Consider the following 20,112-nt stretch of genomic DNA (forward strand, 5'->3'; position numbering starts at 1 on the left):
CAGTTGTTTAGAAGCTGACACATTTCTCTTGGTGATTCTGTATCCTGCTTCGGTTGGTGACTAACCGTTAGGTCATAAGTAAACTCAGCCAAAGGTTTCTCCCCATGCGGCTTACAGTCAGGAGTGGTGGCTTCCAGAGAGAAACTTATGGGCAGAGATCATGTTTCCAGACACTCGGTTCGGAGCACCTGAAACAGGTCAAACGCTGCCCCGACACCTACTGGTCTTCCAGAATCATCTGCAGCAAGCACGCCCGCCCGCCGCACTGAGCTCCCTCCAGCACGGATGTCACTGCGCTTCCTCCAGGTGCCACACCTGTTGGCAAGGTGCACCCCTCGACAGAAGGCTCCTCGCCACCCAGCTAACACCTGGCGGCGGCACGCGCGGAGGGGGCGGGGCGGGGGGCCGAGCGCGGAGGAAGTTCCCCAGCGTGGATCCCCGAGAACTGCCATTTGATGCTGGGTTTGCTTTCCGTGTCTCCTGCACCGGTTACCTCATTTCCGATTAAATTAATGATCCGAATGAGCCGCGAGAGCAGAGCGCGGGGTCGTCTTCCGAGGCTGGGGCTGGGCGCTACCGAGCGGATTTCCAGACCTGCAGAAAGCGAAACGGGGTGGGGGGTGGGGGTGGGGGTGGGGGTGGGGGTGGGGGGGAGGAGAGGGCACCCGCTCCGGCAGGCAGGAAAGGTGCCGCTGCACGTGCGGGCGCGGGGACCCTGCAAACTTTCCTGAGCCGCACGCAGAGGCGATCCCGCAGCCCCGCGGGCCCGGGTCAGGAGCTGAAGCCGCTGCACGGCGATCCGAGTCGGCCCCCTTAGACGATTCTCGGCGCGCCCCGGACCGAGGGCACGTCGGGATCACCCCCGGGCCCCCTCCCCTCCGCCGGGGGGTCTCCGGCCGCCTGCGAGCCGCGAGCCGGAGCCCGACGCCCCCCGGAGCGTCCTGCAGGCCGCCCCGAGCTGCACCCCGCCGTCCTCGCCCTGTCCCCCTCCAACTAGGTGCAGGGACCCGGGGAGGCGCGCGAGGACCGGCCGGTCACCGCTGAAATTACCTCATCGCTTCAGCTCCCCGCCCCTTTGCCAAACCTGGAAGAAGCGTCCCTCGGGCCGGAGGCGCCCCCCCCGCCCCCCCGCCCCCCGCCCCCCGCTCGCCAGCCGGTCGCGGGCCGCGCGCCGCCTCCCGGGGGCCGCCTCCCCGGGCCGCGCGCAGCCAAGGGTTAAGGGCGCGGGCCGGGCCGGCCGCCGCGCCGTGCGCTCGCGCTGCTCCGAGCCGCCCGCCGCCCGCCGCCCGCCGCCCGCCGCGGGCCCCCCCACCCCCAAGTCGGATCCTTGAGCTGCGGCGGCGGCAGCCAACTGCTCCATATTTGGCTTCTATTACACATTTACATACTGGAGCGAGCGAGCGAGCGAGCGCGAGAGAGCGCGAGGGAGGGCGGGCGGGCGGGCGGAGGGAGGAGGGAGGGGAGGGGAGCGGGGGGGTAGGAGGAGGAGGAGGACGAGGAGGAGGAGGAGGAGGACGAGGAGGAGGAGGAGGAGGACGGGGAGGAGGAGGAGGAGGAGAGAGCGGAGTATACCGCAGACATCATTTCTACTACAGTGGCGGAGCCGTCCAGGACCTGTTTCACTGCAGGGGGACCACAAAACAAGCCCCGCGGAGCAGCCGCCAGAGCTACAGCAGCCGCAAGACACTGTTTCTCTCCCTCTGCCCCCCCTTCCCCACGCAACCCCAGATCCATTTACACTTTACAGTAAGTGGCTATTTTTTTCTCCTCTGATTCTCTCCTCCCCCTCCCCCATCCCCTTCGCCCCTTACCTAGATTAAAATTGGCCCCTGCCCCCGCTCTCCAGAGAGGGGCAAAAGCAACAACCAGCAAACAAACCCCAAACCCCAGTCGCCGGCACAGAAAACAGCTGGAAGAGGAGCGAAGGAAAGCGACGCGTCGTGTTGTGTGTGTGTGTGCGCGTGTGTGCGTGTGTGTGTGTGCGTGTGTGTGTGTGTGCGCGTGTGTGTGTGTGTGTGCGTGTGTGTGTGCGTGTGTACATACAACCTGCTCCCGCTCCAGCCTCCCGGGCCGCCACCCCCGCTCGGGGCGCAGGGACGGACGGCAGGGGGGCTGCGGGCCGGTGGGCGCCCGCCAGGCGAGGGGGCGCGCCCGGGCTGGGGGTGCGGGAGCGGGCGGGGGGAGCGGCGGGGCTGCCGGGGCGGCCGCGAGTGCGGGGACCCGTGGCCCCCTCCCTGGAGGCGGCGGCGGCGGCGGCGGCGGCGGCCGGGGGTCGCGCTGCCCTCGCGTCCCGCCGCCCCCTGCGCAGCCCGGTCCCCCGGGAGGGCGGCGGGGCCAGTGGGTCCGGAGGGGGCCGGGCCTCCCCCCGCCCCCCGCGGGGGGCCGCCGGCCTCTGAGCCCGGGGCGGGGGTCCCCCCGCGGAGGCCGGCCTCGCCGGGCGTGTGGCTGCGGCCCGGGACTCTGCGCGCAGCCGGGCGCCGGGCGGTGGGGGCGCGGGGGGCGCGGGGGGTGGGCGCGGGGGGCGCCGGCGTGCGGGTGCCGGGAGCGCGGCTGGAGCGGCGGCGGCGGCGGCGGCGGCCCTGCTGCCGCCTGCTCCTCCTCCTCCTCCGCCGCCGCCGCCGCCGCCGCCACCGCCGCCCTGTTGGTGCGGCCGCTTCCTGATCATGTGCAGCCGCCGCCGCCCGGAGCCCGGAGCCCGCGAGCGCCCCAGCCCGGGCCGGCGCCCCCGCCAGCGCCCGCGGCGGCAGCGGAGGAGCGGCGCCGGGAGTGAGCGGCTGCGCGGCTGCTGGGAGGGTGAATGAAGCCAGGAGGAGGGGAAGGAGGAGGCGGCGGCGGCGGAGGAGGCGCTGCGGGGACTGGGATGCGCCCTGGAGCCCCGCTGCTCGCTCACTCTGGGCCGGGCCGGAGACTCCGCCACTCCCGCGGCCGCCGCCTCCTACGTGGTCCCAGCGCCGCGAGCAGGCCGGTCCCGCCGGGGGCAGGGAAGGGGCCGGCCGGGCGGAGCGAGAGGTGAGGCGGCGGCGTGAGTGTGAGTGAGTGAGCGCGTGCGCGCGCGTGTGTGTGTGTGTGTGTGTGTGTGCGCGCGCGTGTGTGTGTGTGCGCGTGTGTGCGCGCGCGCGGGGCGGGGGGCGCCGGGGCGGGCGCGGGGGGCAGCGGCCCTCGCCGGCCCCTTGGCTGACTCCGCGGCGCCCCGACCCCTCCCGGGCCCCCCGCCCTCCCGCCGCCTTCCGAAACTCCGGGGCTTGTGCTTTCATTTTATTTCAGACCACGTAGGGGGCTGCCTGGAAGCGGTGCAGCAATTCAGGTTTTCTAGGGAGACCGAGCAAAAGGACCTCCGTGGGGGGTGGAAGTAGGGTGGTGGTGGAGATCTTGCCAGAGCACAGCAGCAGCAGCAGCAACAACAACAAAAAAATCAGTTTCCAGGGACCGTGGGGTTCGGTTCAGCCCTGTGGCTGTTCTGTTTTGTTGTGCTTTCTTAGTATATAATCCTGCAGATAAGAGGGTAATATAAATACTTCGGGAGATTGGGAAATTGCTGAAGAGTAGTAAGGGGGGGAAAAAAAAAAGAGCCAGTCGGAAGCTGGTTATATAATGCGCGATGTGGCTAACGAGAACGGGAAGCTATTTTTATTTTGTTTACCGTATGCTGTGCAGTAAGGGACTCCTCCAAACTGGTTCTGTCCCCGAAGAGATTCTTAGCTTCCCTGCGAGATCCGCAGGATACGATCAGCAGAATTAGACGACCCCCTTGCACCCGCAGAATAAAAACTACCGCCCTAGAGTGGCAGGCTCCCTGCGTGTCCCTCGGCGCAGGCACGGGAATGTGTATATGCAAATAAGCTCTCCTTTGGCAATCGAGTAGTCACATCTCAATGACATTTGTGTTTTGTAATGCAGCCTGCTCTTAATATTTAAACATTGTCGGTACATATCGCACAGAGCAGTGGGTAGTTACTTGATGGTTATTTTTAGGCAGAGCCAGTTACTTTTTCAATAGTGTTAGTTAGCTAAGCCATTTCTGTTTGGGTTTCTGAGGAGCCCTGCTGTTCCTTCCTAGAAGCCCCTGTGAGCCCACCCTGTGGTTTATTTGTAGTTTGATACTTGGACTTTTTTTTTTTTTTTTGGTGGAGTGAAGCTTGTGCCTGAGGAAACCACCACCAAAGAGAAGGTTGAGAAAATCCTGCACATGAACTCTTAGAAAGGGATTGCACCATAACAGCTAACGCTGTGGCATTTAATCTCCTCTGATTGTCCTCCAAGTGTGCGTGCCTCAGTCAGTATTTTAGCAGCTCCACAGACAAACGGGCTTGGAAGCCACCTTCCATGGACAGCAGAGGGTGGAGGGCTCCCCCGAACCCTCCCTGGCTGCCTGTCCTTCTCATCCTGTAGATAGTGTCAGTGGTGTAGGCTTTCCCTGCACTTACTCTGGCCCTGATCACTCCTGTAATTAGATCAGGCTGCCATGGCAACAGACAGTGTTCCTCCGTCCATTCAGGTGGGTTTGTCTTGTGCCTGGACTACTCCAAGTGTTTTATGCACAGTATTTGTGCTGCTCAAGCCAGAGGAGAGAGTTCACTCCTTGGGTTGTGTCTCCTTTCAGTCATGGGGGTGGTGGGGGAGGGGATTGAGGGGAAAGGGGGAGGGTGGATAGGGGAGGGTGGAGAGGATGCCCAATGACACTTCCAAGCTACTAAACTTTTCTAAAGGAGACCAGCCAGGGGTTCTTGCTGGATGCAGCCGGTAAATGCCTCTCTCCCCACACAGTGAGCGGAGCCTGGCAATCCTGCTGATGTTGGTGGTGAACAGATCAACAAGTATTTGGTACTTGTTAGAAACCTTTGAGCTTAGGAAAGCAACATTTCTTTTGCAGTCTGGGGCCTTTGGCCTGGCGGACGCTTAACCCCTTCAAGGGCGAAAGCACCCATCCCTGAGAACCTGTGTTGCCAGTAGTCAAGGGCCGGTTTTCTAAAGCGTTCACTGGGTGGTGGAAGTGATTTATTTAGGAAGCCTGTCCCCATTGCCACATTTCAAAACTGTACCGTTACAATAGGCATTCTTACAACGAAAAATAGGACGGACTGGAGGAGCCACTCTGCATGTGTACATTTTTAATTTGGACCTCTTGGCCATTCCTGATCCTCACTCTGTTAGTAGTAAGTTCAAAGATTTTTCTCTCAGGTGAGAGGTGGTAGAGGCCTATAGCTAGTAGACTGACAGTGAGTGGTGCTTTTACACAATAAACAACTTGTACTGTATTTTGAGATGTAATTTAATGAGCACTTAATAATTTGTAGAGCCGGGAGCAGTCTACTCTTTGCGTTAGGACACCACCTCCTTAAAGCCACCAGGCGAAGAAAAATAATATTGTTGCCAAAAAAATAGCAAGGAGAGAAAAGTGGGTAGCTTCGTTTGCTGAAGCTTTGTGTTGCACAGGGATCCACCTGAGGGGGAGTATTTTAATAACCCTGATATTTGCAAGAGAAAGTAATTGAGAATAATAATGTCTTGATTTGGTTGTGATCCTGCCTGTCAGTTTTCAGTTTTTACAGCCCCAGAGCTAAATTGGTAAATCCTTTCTTGCCCTGGGACTAGGATTCCTTCCCCACAGGGGGTTTATGACTTTCTACCATTTAGTTTATGTGGTTGGTAACTTGATTGTGGCCTGTTCAGATCTAGTGCTGCTGTGGTTAAGAGAAGCTTTTTTTTTTTTTTTTTTTTCCTAGGAGGTAAATAGATGGGAGGCAAGGGTATGAAATAAGGCAGAGAAGTTTAAGTTTTATTTTATTTTATTTTATTTTATTTTTAGAAGTTTAAGTTTTACACATTTTGGAGGTCCCGGATTATATTGTGCAACATACAGAAAATTTCTTGCAGTAAGACATGAATATTTATTTTTGGATACTAAAATGAGTATGAAAAATGTACTTGATTGGAAACTGTGAAAGTCAGTATTTTCCCCTCCGAATTTCGTTTTACGAGGGTTTGGGTTACGGAAGTGATGCCTTGTCAGGAATATTATAACTAGGCTCCAGAGCTTCTAAATTGTCTTTTAGGGAGAAATTCAAGAAAAACTCTTTAGCCATCAGATTATGTCGAGTGCCTGTAGATGGCCTTACATTTCATTGTCTGTGAGTCCTGGGAAAGGCCAGCCTTAAGAGATTATTAACATTAGTAAACACATTTCTGTGACTTCTGTATTTGTTGTCATTACAGACTCACATTCCTTTTATGTAGCATGCCTTTATTTTTTTTTCCATTGTGAAATGTCAAGTGGATTTTACTTTTGCCACTTACCTTGAGTGACAGTTTCTGATGACTAACACATGATGACAGCGGCTCATTTTGTTTCCTATTAGAAGTTAGTCAATAAACATATTTTATCAAAACCCTGGAAATTAGTGTAGGAGTGAATGTTAATTCTTTCAACTCTAGTTGTGGGCAGTAACACACAGCTTAGACTCTGAAACAAATGCTTGCTTACTAATGTGACACGGTGCAAGAGATGTCGTTGCAGGGTGGACATCATTTTCAGGGTGGACATAAATAATTTGATTTCCATGACTTTTTAGTTTTGGAATTATTCAGTAATTTGAATGATTGACTTGCGTGAGCGATTTAGATAGGTACAAGCCTAACTACTTCAAAGAACAGATTTAGTTCTGGTTACGCTTCCAAAGTTACCAGAAGCAGGCCCTCCTTATTTTGTAAAAGCATTGAGAATAATACATTGTAGAAATCTTGGTAGAGATAATAATTTCTGGCCTAGGGCATTCCTTACAGGACTGCCCCTGTTTAAGAATGAATCTTATAGTTTTCAATTATGCTGTTCAAATTTTAGTTTCATTTAATTCAGTTTAATAAAATACTCATTCAACATGTCTTTAAGAGATGATATAGTAATGAGCATAACTGAATGCTGTTTTAGAGAATATTTTTAAATGTTGGCTGAGAGAGTTGTAAGTGGATCAAGGTTCTGAAAAATATATATATAAATGCTTAAAATTATAGGCGTAATAAGATTTAGGTGAATCATCTTTATTTGCGGAGATGGTTTTAAGCATCTTTTTTTCCTATTTCATAATTTATGTATTCTGTCTTCATCAGTGTAGTGATATATTTTGTAATCCTTATGCATACGAACTTTCCACGCTAGTGTGCTATAAATGTTTGTAGTACATGTTACCATCCCGAATGTACTGAAACACGTTTAGAACCATTACAGACAAAAAAGCAACACGCATTATATTTTATTTGATATGTTTGATGTTAGCAGAAATGTCTCATTGATTTTTCTATGACTTTTAATGCATACCATTTGTGGAGTAATGAAAATGCAATGGTAATTGCCATAATGTAAGCAAAAATGGTATCCTACCTGAAAATGAACTTTTCAGAAAATTCATTGTAGTGTAATCAGAATTAACTTAAGGGGGCAGAGGTTCCCCTGATTATGCTGTTTTGATTCAGGCTAAGAGGAACTCTTTTTTTTTTTTTTCCACATGACACACTTTGAGGGAGTTATTTAGCAGAAGTTTTTAGTAATCATCGTCTTAGCTGCTAACCTATCAGCAATTTATCTTCTAACATGCGAAGAAAATGTATTCTTCTGTCACTGTGTTTGGCACAGTGGCTTTTACTGCACCCTTAGCTTTGGCCTACTCTCCTCGAGTTATTTATATTATCTACTGTATTTATTTATATATTATTTCCTCTTTACTACCACATCGGTGTTACTTAGACCATCTATGTTAGTAATCTTCCGCTATAAATGGAATTGTGTTATGTAGTTCACTGTGCTTTTAAAATATTAAGTATTCTATTTTTAGTGTATATGTTGTAGACAACATTCTATAGGCTACAATGGGGTTTTTTTGTGGGTTTTTTTTTTCTTTTTTGTATTTTGTTTGCATGTTTTTGCAATGCTTCCACTCTGCCTTCCTTTTACTCTTGTGTTTCTTCCCTCTGATGGAACAGTAAGTTATGTTAACTCTCTTAATTACTGTAATTGGTGTAGCAACACAAATACTTTTGAAATAAGTAGGCATACCAGTGTGAAAGTAAATTAATATTTTACAGCATTTGCATCATGTTTGACTGTTCTGTACACTTCAGCAGAATAGGAGGAGACTGTAATTTGGACTCTGTAAAACCTTATCTGCCAGGTGATATGTAAATAGCACTGTGTGCACACATAGATATACAAGCAAACACTCAACTGTTAGCTCATAAAGCAAGTGCTGTCTGCAAATCCACGGTACCTGCACCTTGTTCAGAAATGATTATCCTGTATTTGGATGCTTCCTCTGAGAAATTACTAGATCAAAATAGGAAAACAGCCACCGTGTAAGGGCAAATAGAATTTTGTGAGCTTCTCTAACTTGGCCACCATTTACATTTGTAACTCAACGAGCTTCCTCGTGGAAGGATAGACTTAGTGGAGTCTTCCAAGGACTTCAAAGACGTTACAGTCTGGAACAGCTTCCCTACTTTCTCTGTACTCACAGATTACATGCGGAGAAACCAAGGATTACAAAACACACTCCTTTTGCCTATCAGTCCCAGGCATGCAGTAGATGCTTCTGTATATACTTGGTGAATGGATTCGTTAGAAGTAAGAATGCTTTGGCTACTATTCATGACTTTGAAAAGTGTTGGAAAGCAATTGAAATTATTTTCCTTTCCAGCTGGGCTGTGCTCTTAAAAATAGTGAGTGTGTATGGATGAAAATAATCATGACTACCGAGATGTGTTGCCATGTACCCAAGGATAATTGGCTCACTTACCTGTTTACGGATTATTCACATTGGAGATCGTATTCATAACTCCAGAATAGTTTCTTTCTGACATCCAGTGTGATCCTGGGCCTCCTCCTTCCTACTGTTACCTGGCGTGGGCTTAGGAAACCCAAACTAAATTTAAAATCAGCCCAAACAAATATACAGATCAGCGCCAGTAATCAAAGACGGAAAATCCGCCCAGCAATGACAAGTTTGGGGGTTAGCTTATAACTGTGCTACTGATTCTTTATTTAACATGGACAGTTGGGAATGACCAGTATTTAAAAATATTATTTTAATAGGGCTGAAAACTCTTGTTAGCAGGTCAAGTCTTCAACTTCTTCCATTTCTGTGCATAGGTCTTTACCTCACAAAAACTACTACAAGCACCAAGCTCCCTGATGGAAAGGTATATGGAAGATTCATTCATTCTCTTGTCCATCCATTCACACATTCACTCATTCATTATACGGTGGATAATTTTTACTTTACCATTTGCAAGGCATTGCGGCAAAATGAAAATGAAGTAGACATACATTCGATACCGACATAATTTAAAATCTAGTGGGAAGTCTAGTGGACTTGTGCACACTTCTACAGTTTTTTCTGCATTTGATACATTTTTCTATCCCATTAGACTGGTATGCTAATCACCAAGTTGCATGTTGATGGTAATATATGCCATATGAAAATTAGACTTTGGCTCAATTCCTATTCAATCCATGCCCATTTCACCTGATATCCCTGTGATTACCGGCATGTGTTTATCAGATGATGGGTTAGAATCATTAGAGAAGAGAATGACAGTCCCTGGCTCAAAATGGGGAGACCGAGCTCTTAATTTGATTGAAGGGATGACCTTTTTCTGCGTTGGCTTTCCTCTGAGCCCTGTTGCCCCAAACCAGAGCTGCCTTCTGAGCTGGCTGGTATCTCTAATTCTCATAAAGCAAAACGCAAAATCGGTTGTCCTTAAAGTTTAGATTTCAGTGTACAGATGCGCTAAGGTGGAATTATTTTTTGAAGTTATTTGTTCTGGTTTTCACTTTGGGTTTCTTTTCCTACATCCCCCCCGCCCCCTCCCCACCACTGCAGGAGCACCGTGCAGCAGCCAGTCCCCAGGGTGGTCCGTTCAAGCTGCGGATTTGTTTGCCATCACTCTAAGACAATCTCCTCCTCCACGGCCACTCCAGGGAAGTGCATCAGAAATCAGGTGAGAGTTCTGCTATGCGTGTCTAGTCTCCATCAGAGGATAAAGTCCTACCTGTTCGGAACGTCACCTAGTTATACCCATGCTCTCGCACATTGTGCACTGGTGGCTGTGACTGCCTTTGCAAACTACATTCCGAGAGAAATTGAGAAAGGGCCAAGAGAGGTTTTTTGTTTGTTTGTTTTTTTGTTTGTTTGTTTGTTTTTAAACTTGCCTTAAATGGTCTCTCTTTGTGGTTTAATTTAGAAGAAAGTGGTTAATCAAGAAGTTTGTGTTGGACTTGGTGGTGATGGGCTATTGTGTGTTAGGCTTAGGCCTGGTCGTCTTCATTGCCATCTTTACTTAACTCCATGAGACCGTTGTGCTGCCAAACTCTTCCCATAAGTCACAGTTTTCATGTTTTAAGTTTTTGTTGTAGAATGAATCAAGCGTAGGGAGACAGAGGCCTGTTTGTTCAGTGGCAACCAGTATTTGTCGAATCTTGAATTTCTTTGTGTCTGTTTGGATTTTACAACTTCCTGATTGCCTCACGTACAGTAAATTTTTCTGGCCTGGAGAGTCATGCAGACACAGGGTGTATGCAGTGTTGATGACTCATGGTTCTGTATTGAAGAGAGGATAACAGGATTCTGCCTAAATGAAATCGGGAGACATGGAAGTTCGAAGTTGAGGCAAGAGGGTTTGCTTGGGAGCCCTGGTGTATGCAACCAAAGGGGATTGTGAAATAGATCCCCTCTTTCTATTTACCTTGGGAGTGATCCTACTGGAAGTTGTGGAAATGGACTCCTTCAGAGGTTCCCAAGCCTGGCTGGGCAACAGAATCACCTGGAGAGCTTAAAGAGAAAGAGAGAGAGAAAGGATTTGTGGCTCCACCTCCTGAATCAAAACGAACCTTTAATGGTCTCTTGGAATCATACTGATGCTCTATAGGTTTGGGAACTGCTAGATTGGGTGGTCTCTGGGCAGCCCTTTTCAAGTCATGTTCTATTTCCTTACTTGGCGAGACACACAGTCTACTGTTTCCGCACCTCCTGTATAAAAATCTGGATTTGCAACTAATTTGTTACGAGGTGGATATTTGCTTTACTGAAATGTTCAATTTAAAAATGATTCACCAGTGTTCCTTAAATAAAGGGCTCCCCCTCTATACCTAAGATCGAATTTTTAAGTTACACATGAATTCCATGGCATCTGAGCTAAGAGCATGGGGGTCTGGAACCAGCCTGTCTGCAATTCATATCTGGAGCTGCCCCTGTGTCCTGGGGAGTCCTGTTGGCTTTCTGCGCCTCAGTTTCTTGCTGAGCAAGGTGGAGATAAGATTAGAACTTTCCTCTAGGGCTGCTGTGAGAATGCAATGAAATGATACGTGTGTACGGAGTAGGATGGTACCTAGCATATGGTTTGTGATCTGTGAACATAAGTTATCTTTGTGATCACGTAACTTATCTCTTGACAGGATGATTATAATGTTCTTGTTTTGTGATGGTTGCTCCTGGACCATACATGACTAGGAGCCAGTAAATAGCACTTGTACCTTGGTCTTTGGACTGACACTGTAGACATTTGCAGCTCTGCAAAGCAAATGAACCTTCTATTTATTTTTCTGAATTTTGTGTTAGTTCGTTTCTCTTACTGCGCCAGGATGCATACGTCGTGTTTTTCTATTGTTGTAAGGCAAACTGGTAAGTTGGGTGCACAAATGAAATTATTTGTGGTCTGAGTGAAAAGAAACAAAAACTGGAGTAACTGAAGTGCAATGTTTTGGGAAAGTCCCGTTGGAGAATGGGGCAGGAAGTTATCCCAGACATTATAGCCTTGCGAAGTATGGACCTGGGTCCTTTACATTTTATTGGCAGTGGGTCAGGGAAATAGAATAACCCCAGAGTTACATGCACAGGTAAGCTTCTTAGGGTCTGCAAGTGTCAGCTGACTGGGAAGGGGTGAGATGCCTTACTGCTGCTTTATCTCTTAGGGGTGTTATCATTTCATATGTTAAGCAGAGAATCCTCACATTGAAGTTTCTGGGGACGTGGTTTCATTGCATATGTGGTTTGCACATTTTTTCACCTGGCTTGTTTGAAAGAGAATTTTATTGTGAAAACACAAGCATCAAAAAGTCCTGTCTCTTGGCCAGTATGTGCAGCTTACTGAGAAGACACCGAGATTTTTATAGTATATTAAGCAAGTCTGAGTGTCTTATGAATACGTATTGTATTACCGACAAAGTAGTGCAGAGTCACCTTGAATTCTAAGCAGCTGACATTTTCTGTGATTGCATTGAAAGGAAGCTTATAAGCATTATCTAAACATTTTGCATAAATAATAGCCTCCTTATAGTGCTCACAATCGATGGTTAAATGTGAGCAAGGAAATAGCATCATTCATGCTGTACGCTTTTATATGTTCATTAAGGTTTTTGGTTTTTTTTTTTTAATTAAAACCTAGGTTACAAGTCTTTCTGCTTCTACTTATTTCGTAAATAGGAAATGGCTGTAGCAAAGTTATGACCTAGCTTGTTCAAAGGCACGATCTGTGTAAAGAAATGATTCATTCATTTATTCACCGTGTCTTTTTTAAACTACTACACGGCTGTGGGAATGAAAGTGAGTAAGAGCTCCCAGAAGGAGGTTGCATTTTTCGTGGTCAGGTAGGGGCAAGAAGAAATGCCGGGGAAGAACTAATACAAAGCAGAATGGGGTGGGTTGTCCTTACTGGGGTAAATTCTGACACTGAAGGAATTCAGAATGACGCTGAGTGGGATGGTGAGGAAAGACTCTGAGGAGGAGGGATCATCTGAGTTCAGCTCTGAAGGCTGGTTAGCATTTCTGTGGGAAGAGATGGATGGAGCCCGGGGAGGACGGAGGAAGTGGCTGGGACGCAGCAAGCGAGCGCCTGGGATCTAACCCACAAAGCCACTCTGGCTGCAGCAAGGTGCTGGTGGGCATCTGACTTGTACATGGGGTGGGAAGATTACTAAGAGCTCAGGTCTGGAGATCAATTTGGAGGAGTCTTTGGCATAAAAGTGGTCTTTGGAATTGGGCTTTGGGTTCTTGCTGCACTGGCAGAAAGTGTGCTAGGCCAGCGGTGGTGGTGGTGGTGGTGTGTGTGGGGGGTGCCTGTATGTCAGGACTGACATCAGCGGGCATGGAGTACGTGGAGGGGAGGGTAGAGGCCGGGAGAGGAGCCAGAGCATAGGTGCAGGTGCAGCTTGGTCCTCGGAGAGCGAGGGGCAGGGAAGGTGGTGCCAGGCTGGGAGAACGGCTGGGTGGGGAGCCGGGTCTTCTCCCTGGAAGCTCAGCGCTGAACTGCAGCTCAATGAAATCATGTTGAAACCTTTATTCCTTTAAGACCTTAAAAATAAAAAAGAAAGAAAGAAAGAAAAGAAAGAAGAAAAGAAACCTGGGCTAATTTTAGCTAAATCTAATATGTGTGTGTATGAAAGTGAATGCTGCTTTTGAAATTCGGTGCATGCAGTATCTCTTTTCATTTCAATAAATGATCCCTCTATTTTCATCTAAACAGTTTTATTAAGATTTTCACTGAAGCCCTGTGCATATTAACAACAATTCCAGCATTTCGTTTGATCTTTTCCACCGTCGGTTTATTCATCTTGTGTGATAGGCGTAAATCACATTGTGCCATCTACTTGACTCCGGAGCAGTTGTTCATTTGTGGCAATTCATTTACTGTACTTTGATAAAGCACATTAATATGGGCATATTTGGTAATTCTAAAGGCTTTCCTGGAGGCTTAATGTGGACTCTTAAAAATGTGACAACTTACAACACACACACACATACACACACACAAACACACACACGACACAGCTTTCTGAGCGTTTTGGCTTTCTGTTTATACTTTATAGAAAATAAAGAAATACAGAATTAGTGAGCCTTGACTCTGGGAGGAAAAGATTCTAAGACTCCATGGCTCAAAGTGAAAGGGAAGGCTGGGAATGATCTGGTTACGTGTCTGTTGGTGGGCAGTCTGTTTTAATATAATTAGAGAAAGTCTGCAGATTATTTAAGATTTTTTTTTTTTGGACCCGAGTTATTCAGCTGGGTTGCCTTTATTCCCCAGACTAGCTCAGAACAAGGCAGTGGCTTCCATGCCTACTGTAAGAGACAAGGTTAGGACAGGAGCCAGAGGGATGGAGAAAACACAGCCAGGGGCAGATCCTTCTGTCGGCACATGTTTACTGAGCATCTCCCGTGTGAGAGGCATTATGCCAGCTAGGCCCTCAAGGATTTGTGGAGATGGTCAGTCATTCACACTTACTGTGCATTAACTCATTTAATCCTTCCTGCAGTCCTTGGAGGTAGGCACTGTTATTATCCATCCTGCACAGAGAGGAGAAGCAACCTGCCCCAGGTTGATCAGCTGTTAAATGGGAAAGTCATGCTTGGATCCCACCCTGTACTCTTCACTGGGGCCATGCCTTATCTCTCAAGCCCTGAGCCCTGCCTGTAAGAAGCCTACAGTTGAGTCGAAAAGGCAGGGCCTGCCCAGGAGTCATTAGTTACAGAATCACAGTGGAGATGCGATATCCTCTGGCAGGTCCAGAGCAGGGAGGGGTTTGTGGGCGCTGAGCCTTCCATTTGGGAGCTTGCCCCGTCTGCTCAGTCGCATGCAGGCTGTCCTCGAGGGGTTACCATCCTTCCTCTCCCTCTTCCTCCTGCCTCCCTGAGAGTCCTACGCACTTTCAATAATTATTAATTGAAGAAAGTGATGACAGTGGCACTCTGCTTATCTGTGTTTCCAAGGATTGGCTTAAGTTGGGCTCCAGCTTGATGAGGTTCGGCATCAAAAGTCCCAGTGAGATGATGAACTTTTGACTCCCCCAAGGGCTCCTCCGGGTCATTGCTCAGCTTGCAAGATTTGGCAGATACAAACTATTCATCGCCCTGGTTTGTTAGGTGGTGGGCTGGCACGGGATGCCCGCTCCAGGAACAAAACGTGCCGCGAAAGAAGGACGGGCTTTGGACGTGGTGGCCATGGGGAAGCCAGGGTCACCTGCACCCTCCTGTCCCTCCCGTCTCTCATTTTCTCTCCTCCTCTGGATCCCTGGATGAATCTTTAACCTCCTGGCGTCAGACAGATAGAGAAAGGATAAAGATCGCTTTTCCCTTAGCCTGCTTTGGGGGCGATCAGTCTGTCTTCCTTAGGTTGAATGAAAATCACAGGATTTAAGAAGAAAAAAAAAGTGCCTTGAGAGGCAACGTCTCTCGCTTCATAGACGCACAGAACACATGAGGACTTGGGATTTACTATCTGTGCACTAGCCTGGCAGCCCCAGCCTACATCCCAGCTGTAATCATATGTGATGCATTTTTATTTACAGATTAGGAGGCTCTGCCTCTGACATATGACTAACCGGGAAGCTCCTCCCTACAGCAGTTTGTATGTCATCTGCTTCAGAGAACTAATTGCTTGGCAATTCCCCTTTGGTAATTCCCTCTTTATTTTCTGATGAGTTACTTAACAGTGATGGGCTCGTAGAGCAGAGCGTGGAGTTTAATGTGTGCTCCAGAAACTCCACTGTAGGCCTGGGGGATATGTTTTTCGAATTCTGTTTAGCTTTACTGAAGGAACACTGAAACCATTATATGGCCTGTTAATATTTCACTCAATACGAGGTTAAACACTGAGCGGTGTGCAATTTTCCCAAAGAAATCCGAACCAGGCCTCTTTTTAAAATGTGCCCCTGTGCATTTGAAAATTATTAAAAAGGAATTTAATATTTATAGAATGCTTAATGCTCTTTTAAAAATATGATTTAAAATAGAGTAGCTTTCCAGTGCAAGGCAGGGTGAATGTGGTGGTGGGGAGAACTCGCAGGTGACCGTGAGTTTGGGAACCGACTTTCTGTTTCCTGACCTGCTGCAAGTTGACTTGGGATGCTCATTCTACCCTGCGGGGCCTCAATTTCCCCAACTGCAGTGAACCAGATGGTGAAGGATCTGATGGCTTGGGCCTCTTTGCTAACACTGTGCAGTTCCATGAACAGATTTTCTTGTGATTTTTCTTCTTGGCTCCCCTAAGACCTTTGGTCTGTCAAACATCATTTGCTGTTGTTTGACTTTGTTAGGTTTTGCATTTAATTAGAATTTACATTTTTAGCTATTACCATGTCATTATTTATAGAGTATGCCACAAGCGGTGCCTACAATCATTTATCACCCTATCTATATTAGTTTCCTAGCATAATACTTTTTCTGTGCCTTTTTACCATTCTTGCTACCATGCCCCAAACAACTCCCATTTCTGGAGTGGATTTGTTATAACTGGGAAGAATCTTTCAGCTAATTGTGGAATTGGTTTTTGCAAGGAAGACTGCAAAAGCTCTGCCCTTCTGCAGTAGCATCAAGGGTCAAATTCTGCTTTTAATTTGCAAGTAGAAATCCTTTGGATGTCATTTGATTTTACTTTCACATCCAGGATGGACTCTTGAGGTAATTCCTTTTCTGTTATGCCTCAACTTTTCCCATCCATGTGTGCAACATTACCTTACCTTATGGGTTAATTTATAAGCAGTTCATGTGATGTCTCTTGATTCATTATAGTTTGGTTAATTTCTTTAGGCAGCTTGTGCAAACAGAAGAGGTGACAAGTAAGAAAGTTCTATTGTTTTATTTGTTTTGTAGGCAGAGGGGAAGGGAAGAAGCAGTTCTCATGGCGGTTGCAAGTGAGGGCTTTGAAGATGGGGAGGTTGAGATTTGAATTCTCGCTCTGGCCCCTTAGGTGTGTGACCTAGGCCATATTTCTTGAATCTGTGACCCTCAGTGTCGTCATCTGTAAAATGGGCAGGTGCCAACCTCTATCTTACAGAATTTTTGGAAGGATCAAATGAGCATCTACTACATATATTGCTTATGGTATGATCTCAACACGTAATTTTAAAAAGAAGGAAAAGACATAGAATTTAAGAACTGGGGGCAGCCCGGGTGGCTCAGTGGTTTAGTGCCACCTTTGGCCCAGGGCCTGATCCTGGAGACCTGGGATTGAGTCCCATGTCGGGCTCCCTTCATGGAGCCTGCTTATCCCTCTGCCTGTGTCTCTGCCTCTCTCTCTCTCTCTCCCTGTCTCTCATGAATAAATAAATAAAATCTTAAAAAAAAAAAAAAAGAACTGGGGGAAAAAATGAAAGCAAAGAGCTGCATGTTTGCAGGTACTTGGGAGCCCCTTCCGGTCAGGGTTTGAATCTCAGGTGGGCCTTTGTACCTTGGGAAGGCCCAAGCACCCTTCACTGATCTAGGCAGGAAGGGTTGATCTGCTACACAGAAGAGGCTATTTGCCACTGTGTTATTGATAGAAATACTACATTTTAAACATCTGTTGCCTATACATCACAACAATAAACGAAAACCAATAAAAGCAAAAGTTCCCTTTTATCCCATCATCCCAGTCCATAAATCATGTTTACCTCTATGAGTTGTCCTCTAGTTCTTGGTAATTTAACACAGAACTTTTTTCAGTTTTGCTTTTTTCCATTTAGCATAAAAATTCTCATTTGTAACCTAGACTTTACAACTATCATTTGCAAGGATTAGGTATTCTATCAAGTTGTTTTAACTTAAGTTTTGTGTTAATATCTGGACATTTTCGTTGTTTCTAGTTATTTACTGTTATTTTTAAATTTTTATTGTTTAAAACATTTTTTTTTTACTTTTTTTTTTAAGATTTATTGGAGGGAGGGAGAGAGAGAGAGAGAGAGAGCGCGCGCGAGCAGTGTGAGGGGCAGAGGGAGAGGAAGAGAATCTCAGGCGGACTCTCCACTGAGTGCAGAGGTGTATGCTGTTCTCCATCCCATAACCCTGAGATCATGACCTGAGCCAAAATCAAGAGTTGGGTGCTTAGCCGACTGAGCCACCCAGGTGCCCCTACTTATTTACTGTTATAAAGCAGTAGTGAATATCTTTGTACACTTAAGTATTTACTTAGGATACAGTCACAGTAGGGGATCCCTGGGTGTGGCGCAGCGGTTTGGCGCCTGCCTTTGGCCCAGGGCGCGATCCTGGAGACCCGGGATTGAGTCCCACATTGGGCTCCCGGTGCATGGAGCCTGCTTCTCCCTCTGCCTGTGTCTCTGCCTCTCTCTCTCTCTCTCTCTCTCTCTCTCTCATAAATAAATAAATTAATTAAAAAAAAAAAAGGATACAGTCACAGTAGAAAGCCTAGGTAAACTACCATGGTGGGGGGAGCAACTCTAAATTGTTTTCTAAAAGTCTTGTACCATGGGACACCTGGGTGGCTCAGTGGTTGAGCATCTGCCTTCAGCTCAGGTCGTGATCCTGGGGTCCTGGGATCGAGTCCCACATCGGGCTCCCCATAGGGAGCCTGCTTCTCCCTCTTGCCTATTTCTCTGCCTCTCTCTATGCCTCATGAATAAATAAATAAAAATTTTAAAAGAAAAAATAAAAGGCTTGTTGTATCTATTTTGATTATTACTAGTGCTATATGAATGAATGTGCCTTGCTCCAACCTGATTGACTGTGGGACCTGTTCCTTTTTGGATACTTTAATTAATTAATTTTAAAGATTTTATTTATTTATTCATGAGACACACACACACACACACACACACAGACGGAGAGAGAGAGAGAGAGAGAGAGCCAATCTGGGCCAGTTTCCTAGTCTCCTCTCCCCACATTTGGGGTTCTCCACCCTCTCCTGCTGACCCGTGTTCCTGTTAGGGGGCCTTGCCATGGGACCCGTGCTGGCTGCCTAGCAGCCTCCTTTCCTCGGGCCTGAGCAGTCGGTCAGGAGTTTCAGGCCTGGCGAAATTGAGCTGTTCTCAGAGATCCTAGCTTGCGGTCTTCACACCTTTTGCTCATTTAGCCTACAGGCCACCATGCTGAGGAGGGGCCTCCTTGGGTCTGGTTTTCATTTACAGTAGACCAGAGAGGCTCACTGCCACCCTGCTTCTTTCCTGTTTCCACTCTTCCCTGGAGGGAGCCCTTGGAGCAGATGGTGGTGAGCACTTGTCTAGGTGTTGAGCTTTGGGGACATCTGGTCTCAAAGTCTGAACTTGGGCCAGTGGCTCAGCAGGGCGGGGTGGATGGGGATGTGATATATTCCCTAAATGGCCTCCCTGGGTGTCCTCTTGTGCTGGTCCAACCCGTTTTCCTCTCTGAAGCCCAAATGCACATTTCTTCTGACTAGAGATCTGTTTGCATCTGTTTTCCCTCACTCCTGCCCTGGTTTTTCATGGTACTGGGGATGAAGTCCAGAATCTGTAACCTGACACAGCAGGCCGGGGGACCTTGCTTATCTCTCTGGCCCTCTCCCTCATCTGCTGCCCCTTACTTGCTTCACTTCACCCACAGAAGCATTTCCTCCTTAGAAGCAACTCGTGTCCCAGCTTTGAATCTTGCTGCTGCCTTCCTTGACACCTACCTACTTATTCCTATCTTTCTGGCTGACTTTGCCTCATTCTTAAAATCTCAACAGAGTCTTTTCCCCAGGGAGCCCCGGAACGAGGTTATGTGCTGCCTGTTGGGCTCCCAGCACCCTCTTCTCTCCCCCTTTCATAACACTTTGTCATCCTTTTCCTTAGCTCAGTGACATCCCCCATTCTTGGCATTTGGCATCTAGTAGGCCTGCAGTGAGCACAATCATTTCCCCTATAATGTGACTTTTTCCGGATACAAATTGGATGTGATTCCATCTATTTAGATAGATCATGATTTACGTCATTGTGGTCTGGAACCAGAATGGGGCCTCGTGGACCACAGTGGTGGAAGAAGTTTGTTTGAGTGGCTTTGTGTGTCGAAACAAGGGGTGATAAAGGTGATAAAAATGTGTAAGAAGGCTGTGCTAAGGAGACAGAGAGAATGAAGAAAGGCCCAAAGATGACTTTTCCAGAGCAAAGACTGTGTGGAATAGAATGCTGGATTCGCTCAGGGATATTTAAATTTCATAGTACTACACTTATAACCCACAGAACACTATTATTATAGAAATTCAATGCAGGAAAAGATTGCTTTGTTTTTTAATGTCTAAAACTGTCTTTCTTGATATTGAAAAAATTCCTACTGAGTTTCGATTACATAAGATTCTTTTATTTTTTATTTATTTTTTATTTATTTGGAGGGGGAAAGAGAGAGAGGCAGACAGAGAGGCAGAGAC

At 47.6% G+C, this 20,112-nt stretch overlaps 1 protein-coding gene across 5 annotated transcripts in view; it reads left to right on the forward strand.

The window, feature by feature from the left end:
- Positions 1 to 1,235: 1,235 nt before the first annotated feature.
- ATXN1 (ataxin 1) overlaps positions 1,236 to 20,112 on the forward strand; it is a 406,270-nt gene continuing 387,393 nt past the window's right edge. For 2 of the 5 annotated variants that reach the window (XM_041772102.1, XM_041772098.1), the window contains exons 1-2: positions 1,243 to 1,746; positions 9,870 to 9,987. The gene's annotated coding sequence lies outside the window, so the exon portion shown is untranslated. Of the gene's footprint in view, positions 1,747 to 2,805; positions 3,010 to 4,685; positions 8,612 to 9,136; positions 9,187 to 9,869; positions 9,988 to 20,112 lie in introns of those variants that run through there. The other 3 variants (XM_041772103.1, XR_005990381.1, XM_041772101.1) reach the window with 3 other exon arrangements.

Source organism: Vulpes lagopus, chromosome 10, assembly GCF_018345385.1.
Source record: "Vulpes lagopus strain Blue_001 chromosome 10, ASM1834538v1, whole genome shotgun sequence".
NCBI classification, from domain to species: Eukaryota; Metazoa; Chordata; class Mammalia; order Carnivora; family Canidae; genus Vulpes; species Vulpes lagopus.